The 12,943-nt window shown below is 31.4% G+C and overlaps 2 long non-coding RNA genes across 3 annotated transcripts; both read right to left on the bottom strand.

Moving 5' to 3' along the window:
• Positions 1–4,851: 4,851 nt before the first annotated feature.
• LOC124942018 lies at positions 4,852–5,919 on the bottom strand. The gene is made up of 4 exons (XR_007099654.1): positions 5,786–5,919; positions 5,533–5,619; positions 5,105–5,181; positions 4,852–4,888 (listed from the first exon to the last, which is right to left on the bottom strand). It is a non-coding gene; the product is annotated as an uncharacterized LOC124942018 (long non-coding RNA).
• Positions 5,920–6,588: 669 nt separating this feature from the next.
• LOC124941998 lies at positions 6,589–8,913 on the bottom strand. 2 transcript variants are annotated; one of them, XR_007099653.1, is made up of 5 exons: positions 8,824–8,913; positions 8,578–8,744; positions 7,445–8,031; positions 6,996–7,247; positions 6,589–6,678 (listed from the first exon to the last, which is right to left on the bottom strand). It is a non-coding gene; the product is annotated as an uncharacterized LOC124941998 (long non-coding RNA). The 2 variants fall into 2 exon arrangements; XR_007099652.1 differs by lacking the exon at positions 6,589–6,678 and having other exon boundaries at positions 6,995–7,247.
• Positions 8,914–12,943: the final 4,030 nt, after the last annotated feature.

Raw genomic sequence — 12,943 nt, 5'->3', positions numbered from 1 at the left:
TTTGTTCCTCGTAACCAAACCGTCTTCATTGAGTTTATTTCTGAATACCCATCTTGTTCCTATGACCGGTTGATCTTTCGGTCTAAGGACTAGGTATCAGACTTTATTACTCTCAAACTGGTTTAACTCTTCTTGCATTTCCAAAATCCAATCCAGATCCGACAATGCTTCATCCACCCTTTTTTGGCTCAATCTGGGATATGAAAGCGGAATTGAAGTATTCCTCCAGTTTTTGTCGCCTAGTTTGGACAGGTTTTGAAGAGTCACCTATAATAAGCTCAGGAGGATGATTTGTGTTCCTTTTGAGATTCGGTTCAGGGGTGTCTACAAAATTACCGTTTGTTTGATCAAGGATAGACATATTGGTAGGCTGATCAATAGTGTTAGACCGACCGATTTCCTCAGTTTGAACTGAGGTGTCAGCTTCCTGATGTGTGTCAACTTGATCCGGCTGGGTTTCAACAACACCCATTTGGTCATGGACAAACCGTCTGAAAACCGGAATCTCATCTTCACTATCAGAATGAATATTATTATTTTCCAATCTGTTGTGTAGATCAAAGGATGATGTAGTGTTACTTTCAACCGATTCATTCAATACAACATGAAGGGATTCTTCTACGGTTAAAGTTCTAGTGTTATATACTCTATATGTTTTACTAACCGCTGAGTAACCTAGCATTATCCCAATATCGGATTTTGCATCAAACGCAGATAAGTAGTTTTTGTCATTGATGTGAATGTAACATTTACAACCGAAAATTTTAAGATACCGAATGTTAGGAATTCTATCAAAGTACACTTCGTACGGTGTTTTATTGTGAAATTTGTTAATCAAAGATCGATTTTGTGTATAACATGCAGTACTGATAGCTTCAACCCAGAATTTTTGAACAACACCTGAGTCGGCTATCATAGACCTTGCGGCTTCCTTGAGAGTTCGGTTTCTTCTCTCAGCCAGGTCGTTCTATTGAGGAGTTCTAGCACTAGACAACTCGTGTCTAATGCCGGATTCATCAAAAAATGCATTTAGAGTACTATTTGTAAATTCGGTTCCTCTATCACTCTTAATACTATTTATACGTGTTGATTTTTTATTTTGTAACGCTTAAGCAATGTAATTAAATTTGATGCGGTTTCACGTTTAGATGCCAAAAATGTGACCCATGTATATCTAGAATAATCATCAATAACAATCATAGTATAAAGCATACCACCTATACTAGTGACCTTAATCGGTCCAAATAAATCCATGTGAAGGAGATCTAAGCATCGGTTAGACTGAATGTGTCCTTTGCTCTTAAAGGTTGTTTTAGTTTGTTTACCCATTTGACATGTTGAACACACCTTATCCTTATTAAATACTATATCAGGAATTCATTCAACTAGCTTTTTACCGCGGATATAGTTTAAGGTTTTGAGGTTTAGATGGTTTATCCTTTTATGTCATAGCCAAGTTTGATCGGTTTTAGCTACCATGCAAATAGGATGCTCTACTTCATTTTTCCAATCTACTTTGTATATATTTCCTAGCCTATTTCCGGTTAGTAGTGTGCTACCCTGAGAGATTTTAACTATGTATGCATGCCTAAGAAATTCTACAGTATATCCAGCATCACACATCTGACTAATACTTAGTAGGTTAAAATGTAGATTTTCAACTAGAAGTACATTGTCAATTGTTAAATTACCATGGAAAATCTTACCCTTGCCCACAGTTCTACTTCTTGAGTTGTCACCAAAGACAATCATTGCACCGGTTTCTATTTTGATGTCGGTCAGAAGGTTGTTGTTTCTAGTCATGTGTCTGGAGCAACCGCTGTCCAGATACCACTCAGAATTTCCTAGCCGTTTCTTCATATCCTGCAAAATACACATATTTATAACTATTTGGTACCCACATTTACTTGGGTCCACAATTGATTAGTCCCTTGGGTATCCATACTTTAATAAGTCGGACAACTTTCCCGGTTATGGTTCTAACTAGTTTTCCTGTGCTCGATTTGACATCTTTCTGTTTTCCTAAGAGTGCCTTATTTTGTGGTTCCCTTTCATTTATTCTATGTGGTTGTGGATAGGTTTGTTTACCTTTTGGCCGGTTGGCATTCCTTCTCTCAGGATGAAGCCATTTTTCGGAGTTAGTTGGACTTACATAGGTTATTTCTTCTTCCGATTTTGAGTCACTTTGTTCCTCATCGTCGGTTGAAGTACTCTTGACAAATCTTACAAAGGGAAGATTGTCTTTTGTTAGCTTCATCTCGTTGGAACGGTTCTAGTTGGCGGATTTGTTGTTTTTGTATCCAAGACCAAATTTGCATTTGGGATGTCTTTTATATTTAAACAACTAATTCACCATTTCACTTGATCTTTTTCATGCTGCTATTCGATACCTGGTTCGTGCATCTTCCTCTTCGGTCAGCTCTTGAACTAACTCCTTGAGTTGTTCAGGCTCAGAGGATAGGTGCTGCCTCGGTTTCTAAGATTTCATCAGGTTGAATACTATCGGTTTCAGGTTCGGATCGGGTTGTTGCTATGAGTTCGGTTCTAAAGTTGAGTCGGGTTGGTATTAAGGTTAATAGGTTCTTGTACTCTACTAACATGTCATTTAGTGCATTAAATAACTCATCTTTAGTAAATTCTTCACAAGAAGAATCAAATACATGTTCCTCGTTTGCCATAAGACAAGTGAGTTCATCATCGCTGTCACTGTGAGCCCATAAACTTTCTCCATCATCGACTATCAGTGCTTTCTGAACTTCCCTTCCTTCACCGGTTTGTGGATAACTGTTTCTTTGGTTCTGATCATCCGGTTTCCGGTCATCCCGTCTTGGTTTTCTGCATTCCCACCTGAAATGTTCCAAACAATTACAATTATAACATCTAACATTAGACTTATCACCGTAGTTATAGTTGTTGTTTTTCCGTTGGCTTTTCTTCATGAATCTGCCAAACTTCTGTGCAAGCATTGTCATAGCATCCTTAGTGAATTGTTCAGCGGTTTTGATCGGTGCAACGGCTACAGGTTCTATGGATGTGACTAATGCCCTAGTAGCGGTTGAGGCTGATGCTTCATCTTCGATCCTAGATCTCATTTCAAACTCATATGCCTTAAGATCTTCGAATACATCGTGTAGTTTCATCTTGCTTAGGCAGTTTGATTCTCTCATCACCATCGTCTTTATGTCCCATGCACTCGGAAGAGATCTTAAAGCTTTGATGATTGTTTCCTTGTTATCATACTTCTTTCCAAGAGTTGAGAGCTCATTTATCACATTTGTAAATCGGTCACTGTACTCCCTCATGGTTTCTCCTGGCTTCATCTTAATGTTTTCAAAATTCTAGGTAGCCACCATTATCTTGTTTTCCTTGGTTCTTTCATTTCCCTCATGAAGTTGAATCACCGTTTCCCATACTTCCTTTGAGGTTTTGCAATCTCTAACCTTACAGAAAGTATTTATGTCCAAACCTTTGAAGATATGGCTTCTGGCGTGATTATCTAGATTGCTTCTCCTCCTATCCTCAGTTGTCCAGTCTTTCCTATCTTTATCAATTGTTATCGGTCCTTCAGACAGGATGAGCGACATCTCATCATCCATAGTGATTAGGTGCAAGTGCATGCATATCTTCCAGTTGGCAAAATCATCACCTTCTAGCATTGGAGGATTTTCGAAAGTCATGCTTGCTTGCTTCGGGTTGTTTGAGTATTGAAACTAACTGCTCTGATACCAATTGTTAGGATCTAGATCGCGGATTGGGAATCGGGGTCCGGCCGGTTAGTACTTTCACTCAACGGTTTGTATTTAATCCGGTTAAAGATTAACACCGAGTTTCAATACTACACAAACTGTCACAAACCCTTGAACCGAGTTCAAGTGCGGAAGTGGTTTGTTTCAGGTTGAAACAACACACACACACACACACATGATGAATAAAGATAGAATTTGGATAGTATCGGTTTGGAAATTAGGAGGTTGATTTACGGTTTAGTGAATCGGTTAGAACGATGTAAGTCAGTTAGTGTGAGTCGGTTAGGATATTGAGTCGGTTAGAACGTGAGCCGATAGAAAGTAAAGAACAAGACACAAGTTTTTATGGATGTTTGGAGATAAACCTCCTACGTCACCCCTTTTTCTCGAAACCGCGAGAAGGATATTCACTAAGGAATACACAAACACAATATCTGATCGAGACTTATTTGCTGCTCGATAAACACTCGTATAATTTTCACCGAAATTGTAATCTCACTTCAAATGCACACTTAAACTTTTAATCTTGTAGAGAGATAAACTTGTAATTAATAACTCTTTGAACTTGTAGATGGTAGAACTTGTTAAGTTGGTTCGTGCAATTGGTGTGTGGAATTTATTCCTCTTCAGCTCCTTTTATAGGTGAGATGTGTCAACGGTCACATTTCTTTACACTACAACAAAATTGACTTACGGCGACGCTTAAAAAGACTTCTGCCAACCCTTAAAAGCGTCGCCAAAAATGTTACCGACGCTTATTCTTGCGTTGCTAGAAGCGGTGTGGGCGTAAGTTATAGCAACGCTAAATTAAGCGTCGGTAAACATAATTTAAGCGTTGCTAAAAGTATGTTTAATTTTTAACAATTCTTTTATATTATAATATTTATTTTTTTTACAATTTTACCTGAACATTTTTATTTTTAAATTAAATAATTATTAAGAAAAATTATTTCATACAAAATTTTTAATTATAACAAAATTAACATAAATTCTCCCAACAAAATTATCTTATAAAATTATTTAATAAAATCATATCATAGTCACAAAAATCTCAAACAAACAAAGTAGTTTTGAACAACAAAAATGAAATAAAAATTTGAAATGGATGATTTTTATCTACTTGATCTTCTCTTCGGCCTCCACTGCAATTATGTAAATGGATATTATTTTTAAGATAAGAAATAAAAAAAAGGTATATCGATGTGAATTAATTATAGATATGTAACTAGAACAAAAAGTGGAAACTATGATTCCGAAATGAAAAAACCCAGAAACTTTTAGAGTTTCGAAAAGCTAGGTTTAATCTTTGTATTTGTTTTAAATAAGCCTTGTAATGTAAAGATCCATTGCAGTCTTACCTTTGAACTCTGACAAATCTGAACAACGTCCTATGGAGCCTGGAAGATCTTTTAGTTGATTATTTGAGCATTTAAACCTACAAACCACAAAATTAAAATTCATGCAAACAAGAAATGATATGCACCTGTCTATATAGATGCATAACTAATATTTTTTCTCGTGACACGTACATACTGAACTCACTGTCCATATTTTATTCGAAGCTAATATCCTAACAGCATTGACACAAAGATGGATAAATCATTAAATTTTTAAGAAAATGAATCATATGATTGTTCATTGTACAATGAAAATATAATCTTATCCAGGTAAAGCAATTGGAGTATCATGTGTCCAACCTCAAATAATCAGGAAAAAAATATGCACACATGGAGTTGCCAACTACACCTCTTAACAAATGAAGAAAAAGTCAAGGTAAAGAGCCTACTTGACCAAAGCAGTTGCCGATCCAATTTCTTCAGGTATGCTGGATATCATGTTAAATGAAACATCTAATGATTTTAGCATGTGAAGCCTGTGAAACAATCATACAGATCATCAATTGGACGATGCCATTTCCAAAACACAAAATGATTAAGCAAAAAGAGGGACAATTAAAATACAAGACCTCAAAAAAGAACAAATACAAATTAAATAAATCTAAAGAAACCAGTTACTAGAAAGAAATGAACAATACATACTCGCCTATGGCAGCCGGCAGGAGGGATTGTGTCTAACATTAAGTACAGACAATAAAGGCAAGTTTCTGAGATCTTCCCTCAACGATTCAATGTTATTATGCGCTAAAATAAGCTTCTGTAGCTCCACGGTCTACAAACATTAACTTTCTTTAGTAACATCTTATGTCAATTTATCTTAGCTGATTCAGAATGTTAAAAATGAAGGAATGCGAATATTACATCCCACCATTTCTCACTGCCTCCAATAGCATCCATGCTTTTGTATACTTCATTTGGCACTTCACTGATACAAAATAAGAACAACTAAGACATAAAAAACATATTTAACAAATTTCTCATCTAGGAACATATCTTTAACAACGAATGATTTCTCTTAGGCATACTAAGTGTTGTAAGGATATAGTAAGAAGGTAAGCATAAGTTGTAAGTACTTAAAGCAGAAGATTATTTCCTTCTGCAGATGGAAGAATACACATCTCTTTCCAAAAAATCTCAAAAAAACAGACAAATGCATCTGACTTTAAAAACATAAACAGTTTAGATCACCAGTGATCACGCATAGAAGAATACAAGCTACAGTCTAGACATTAACAGTATATGAACAAACAAACAAACTACAGTCTAGACAATAGAACCAACAAATACACCTAAGATAGTCCATCCGATTAGTCGCTTAATTAGGATTACAAGTGAAGAAAATGAGATAAAGCTTGAGGAATCATGAACTGTAAAGAGAGATGAATCACCTTAGTGAACGGTTGGAGAGGTTGAGGGAACCGGAAGCTCTTGCATCTTTCAAGTAACGATCCATAGACGGAAACCGGAAGGTCTTGCTCTTATTTAAAAACAAGTCAACCACACATAGCCAGAAAAGTTGCCAATGTTTTTCTTTCCTGTCATAAAAAAATAGAAAGGACTATTATAATGCTCATAAATGAATACACTATACCAAAGTCAACCTTCAACCCTGTTAACAACAACCACATTCATTATTCTAACTCCCCGTTAATTTACTCCATTAACCTCGCTCCATTAATCATACTTGTGACCCTATTTGATTAGCCATCAAAATAATACTAATAGATGTCAGAAATGGGCATTTCTGCCATTTCAGCATAAATAAAACCTGACCCATTGATGAACAAACCAATTGATGCCATTTAATAATGAATGATAAATAATGAATAATAAAAAAAAGGGATTTCCAGACCTGATTTCTCCCATTAAACACAGCTCCTCTTCTTATACCATTTTCCAGTCACCATTGCTCACTACTTAACCAACCAACCAGATCCATTCAAGAATCAGGAAACAGACAACAACTTCTTCTTCTCCTTCTCTCTTATTATTATTATTATTCAAAAATTAATAAGAAGAAGAAGAAAAATTACAGATTTTTATGATTGCTTTCACTTTCAGCCTCCTCTCTTCTCTTTAGTAGTATTATCTTCTATTTCAAGAGCTGCACAACACTAAAGCTTAATTATCAATATATTAGAAAAAATGGGAATCCACCTGATTATAAATAAAAATAAGCTAACCTCATCAGGTAATAAATGAAGGAACAGCAACCCCATGACAGGCATATATCTATATGAGAATGTTATATTACACATCTGACCAATGATCTGAACAGCTTAGAATAGAATAGAATCTAACCTTTTTACATAATCTCTTTACCCACATGATCCAAAAAAATGAACAGAAAGAACTCTTTGGATGATGGGTTGCAGTTTAGAACTCCAAATCTGTTTTTTTGCTCTTCTTCACAGTTACTCTGCTGACACCAGGAATGAACTTCATTCCAAGCTTAAGCATTGCCTTCCTGCTCTTTTTCTCGCTTCTGCTTTGCTTTAATCTGCTAGTTGCATCAACTTGACCTGCCATCTTCTCAAAATGTTGTCACATTTAGTCAAACATAATCTTCTTCATTACATGTACTTGAAAAACAAATTAGTTAATTGAGTATTCTTTAAATTTTGTGAGGAAATCATTTCTTTTGAATGTCTGACATCTCTCAAACACAGTTCACAGAATATGATAGCATGAAAGCTAATTAACATCAATATTGATTTCATATAGAACCCTAGAGAGCTCAGTCTTAAACAAATGTGTATTTGAACAATAGAGACTGGAATTTGAATCAATCTGTACAATTTATCTTCAACGTCATCTTCATCTTTGTCATCATCATCCTCATCATCGTCATCCTTGTCATCATCATCTTCAATAATAAGTTTCCCAGACTGCATATTACAGAACCATAAGTTCAACACAATGATTATTTTAGCTTGAAATGTGTGATCGAGTTAAGAAATCAAACAACTAGAGTTATGCTAAAAGGAACTGCAAACATTTGAAAAAAAAAAGGTTAAAAACATTAAACTCTGTTTCAATCAAGCAATAATAGATTAAGAAATCAAAAAGATGATGATATTGATACGTACCTGAATTTAAAGGAATTCAACAGTAACATTATCAGAAATCAGAATTAACAATTTCATTAACAGATTCAATACTAACCCCAAATCTAATTGCTAAAGATTCAATACGATCACTCTCTCCCATCACGTAACCCATCGGGTAGTTCCGCAACTCACTCGAACATCCACAAAATAGATTTAACGAAACAATTGATCCAGCTCTAGCCGCCCTAGTATAATTAGGAAGAAAAGCTAAACCCTTGTATGCATCGATCTTAATATCGTGAAGAGATCCTCTGTTTTCCCTAATTGTAAACGTCATATTCATCAAATAATTATTTAATAACGGAGAACAGGAACAATTCTTACGGATGAAGACGCAATCTCGACCGTTTCATTCGACTGTGATATCGTGTGGAAGCACGTCAAACATGGATTGGAGCAGTTGAAGTGTCTCGTTTGCGTTTGGCTTGAAGGCGAGGAAGAATGAGGCAATGAGCATACTCGAGATGAATCGGAACACAGATAACACAAATCTAGAATTGTAGAATTTAATTGAGATGAATATTTTACATACATAGAAATAGAGATGAGATGAATGGAGAGACTACTCACGAATTGGCTGCTGCAGAGAAGACGAACTGGCTGCTGTGAAGAAAGAACTGATTAGGTTAAAAAATAACAAAAATGAATTTGGGATTGAATTTGGGCTTTTCTACGTATAGAATAATTCTTAATTTTAAAAAATATATAAGTTAATTTTTTTTTAAATATATATAATGTTTAATTATTTTTTTTTAGTTTATATTATTTTTTTACTTTTTATTTAATTAAATTTAAATAATTATTAAATAAAAAATCGATTTTAATAAAACAAAATTAATAATACTATAAAAATTAAAAAACTATGTTATATAAAAAATAATAATAAAATTTTATGGTTAATAAAATTTTAAGTCAATTTTAATTTAAAAAAAAATAAAATAATGAAATAAAATATTTTTAAAGTTTAAAAGTAAAACATAAAAATATAAAAAATTAGAATAGTTAAATTGTAAGGTTATTATGAAAGTTTATAAATATATATTAAAAAATAAAGGTGGTTGTATAGGTACAAAGGTTGGGAAAAGTTTTTTTATCTTTTAGTTTTTACCCACGCTTAATATGCGTTGGCATATAAGCGTCGCCAAAAGTCTTTTTTGTTGTAGTGTTAACGGATACCTTTAGGGTAATCCTTGAATCTGATTGGTTGAACAGAGGCATTAATTGCGGTTTAAGCTTCCAAGGCATAGGTCAAACCGGCTGGGTTTGTCTTTTACTTAATATAGCAATTGTCGGTTGGACAGTTGCCTGCACCTGGAAGGTTGCGCCTCCGACTTATCCTAGAGTGGAAAGATCTCTTCAGGCAATCTTCTGTAGCCTGTAGAGTATCATCAGATTTGTATGAATATGGCAATGTCACAGTCTGATCCTTTGATATCATCTTTTGCATATACCTAAAGTGTCTGTTTACACCGATTTGTAGATTGTACTTAGTTTGATAGTTCTGGCTTCTTTCTCTAAGTAATCTCTTCATCTGTTTTCCGGGTGGATATTGCATTTCGGTTTGGGATATCTACCGGTTGTTCATAGCTTCAAGTTAACCGGATGACATTCGGGTTTTGGATGCATCCTTTGCTTCTTCTTCTAACCGGTTAGATTCTTTGGTCAGTTGGATCTTTGACCGTTCAGATTCTTGACCGTTCCTGCACAGGAAATTTGTTTTGTTAAGTTCTTATTTTTAACCGGTCTGATTTATCTAACATTTTTGTTTAATGAAAAATTAAAAAATCAGTGAAGAGAAATTGTTGAAGATATGTACTAAATTATAAAATTTCTTAAAACACAACCAACAAATGGACATTGATGGATTGATGGTGGTGATTTATTTAAAGTGCTTAGTAATTATAAGACAATGCTATCAAGAGAAGTAAAATAAATTGATATCCGTAATGATGTCAATTAAAAAAAAGTACTTGGAATTTTGCCACAAAAATTTAAAATTATTATGGTATATTGTTTCGTTTACAACTTGTTATATTAATATTTTTTATATATATTTTGAAATATTTTTTTATACTAGTTAATATTAGTATATATTTAATATGTTTTCGATAGAAATATATAATTATTATATTTATTTTAATTTTGTGGGGCCACAAAATTAAAATTTGCGTTAATCTCCCAACTATTGGGGGCCGTCATTCCCGACCAAGAAGAAGGCCAAATGGTTCTCCTGATGCTTCTTCAGCGACGATTGTTGATGGTTGTTATCCTCTTGCAACGACCATTTAGCGACGCACATATTTTTGTTATCTTTCACTTCATTTTAAATTGGACCACCTTAACTATTAACATGATTCAACTCAAATCACAAACTACTAATATTCAAGATAGATACAACTCAAATCACAAACAACTAATATTCAACATAGATAAAAAAAACCACTAAGAGAGAATAACTAACATGGTGTGCTAGTATGCTAGTAGTTGAATGTTGTTGAGTGAACTTTTGTAGTTGATTGACCATTATGTAGTTGATTGAGCTTCAATAATTGATTGAGTTTCTAATAAATCACCAAAGATGAACTGACATGAAAAAAAAAGACTATTAAAGAGAGAAAAAAGATAAACAACAATTAAGAGTTTAAAAAATAGAATCAATCCGTTGATTAAAATTATTAATAATTTTTTTTATTAATATATATTATTAAATTAATAGAATCAATTAATTTAATTAAAAAATATATTTTTTTTATTCTCTTATATATAAATTTTAAGTAACACGATGATTTATTATTTATTTTAATTTAAATTATTTTTATTATTAAAAATAAATTTTAATTTTTTCAATAAATAAAAGAAAATAAATTATTGAGAGATAAATAATTAAAATGCGTGTTTATAGACTTATAGTGATATATACAATAATTTAAAAAAGAATATTTATAATAATAAAAATCGTTAAGTGTTTTTTAAATTATTATGTGTTTTTTAATAATAAAAATTAATTTTTTTTATTGAATGTGTCTTATTTAATTTATTTAATACGGAGAGAGAAAATATAAGTAGTGGAAAGAGAGAGAAAATTATTAACGAAGATAAAAAAAATATATATATATATCCAGTCAACAAGTCTAATGATGTGGAAGGCTGACTAAGCATGATGACTCAACATTTTAAATTTTATTTACTTCTCTATTCGATTCATTAATAATTTCTCTCTCTCTTTATTAATCATTTATTTTTTTATCTCTTCTACAATCTTTATTAATAATTTATTTTTATTGTTAATTTGTAAATATATTTTATTATTTAACTTATTTATTTATAAGAAATTTAGAATAATAATAATAAGGGCAATAACAAATTAAATAAAATAATATATATTATATTTGATTAATTAAAATAATAAAAAATTAAATATTAAATTAATTATTTCTCACCTCTCCCTATATATAATTTATATATTTATTTGTTTTTAAAACGACTTATAATAGGGAAAATAAATAAATAAAATAAATTATATATATAAATATATAATTTTTAAAATTATATATAATTTTTTTTACGTATTCTTTAATAGTTGTTTTTCTTTTTTTCTCTCTTTAATTTATTTTTTATATTTTATTTTCTTGTAAATTGTATTATAAATTTAATTAATTAACTAGTTCTCTCTTCTTATATTATCATATTGGTTAACTCTTATAAAAAATATTATTTAGAATTGAATATTAATATATTTGATTTTGAATATTAGTATATTTGATTTGAGTTAGTTGATCTTGACAAATTTTTATTTTCTATTATAACTTATTTTAAAAACTAATAAATAAATTATTAAATTATTAATAAAGGAGAGAAATAATAAATTAAGAAATTAAGAATTTTATATTTAATTTTTTATTCTCTTAAATATATATTTAAAAATATATATTTTGATGTTTTTTATTTAATTTATTATTGTCTTTATTATTATTTTAAATTTTATAAATAAGTTAAATAATAAAATATATAAACATATATTTATAAATTGATAATATAAATAAATTATTAATGAATATTAAAGAGATAAAAATAAATGATTAAAAAAGAGTAGAGAGAGAAATTATTAATGAAATGAGAGAAATTATTAATGAAATGAGAGAAATAAATAAAATTTGAAATATTGAGTTATCATGCTTAGTAAGTCTTCCACATCATTTCGTTCGCTGCAAATCTTTGGCTCCCCTATCATTACTCAAACCTAAATAACAAAAGAGTAATGATAAGGGAGCGAAAGATGATGGGCAACTAACGACAGTGCAGTGCTGATTAGACTTGCTGACTCTGACTTGGTATATGTTTATTTTTTTTATTTAATCTTAGTTAATAATTTTCTCTCTTTCCACTACTTACATTTTCTCTCTGTATTAAATAAGACACTTTCAATAAAAAAAAAATCAATTATTATTATTAAAAAACACTTAAATATTTTTATATAAATTATTTTTTGTCATAAAATAATTCTTAAAGTAGTTTGAAGAAGAAAGAATTGAGAAAGTTTCCTCAACCCCAGAGCAAAGACTACAAAAAGTGCACAAGATTTATTAATCATTTTAAGTGAACTAGATATTCTCTAATCTTTTTCTAAATAGCTTGAGTATTTAATTATATGATGTATATAACATTAAATTATAAGTTCAATCCCAATGAA

Source organism: Impatiens glandulifera, chromosome 1 (assembly GCF_907164915.1).
Source record: "Impatiens glandulifera chromosome 1, dImpGla2.1, whole genome shotgun sequence".
In the NCBI taxonomy this organism is placed as follows: domain Eukaryota; kingdom Viridiplantae; phylum Streptophyta; class Magnoliopsida; order Ericales; family Balsaminaceae; genus Impatiens; species Impatiens glandulifera.
The sequence above is the reverse complement of the archived record's forward strand: the minus strand, read 5'-3'. Positions and strand labels throughout refer to the sequence as shown.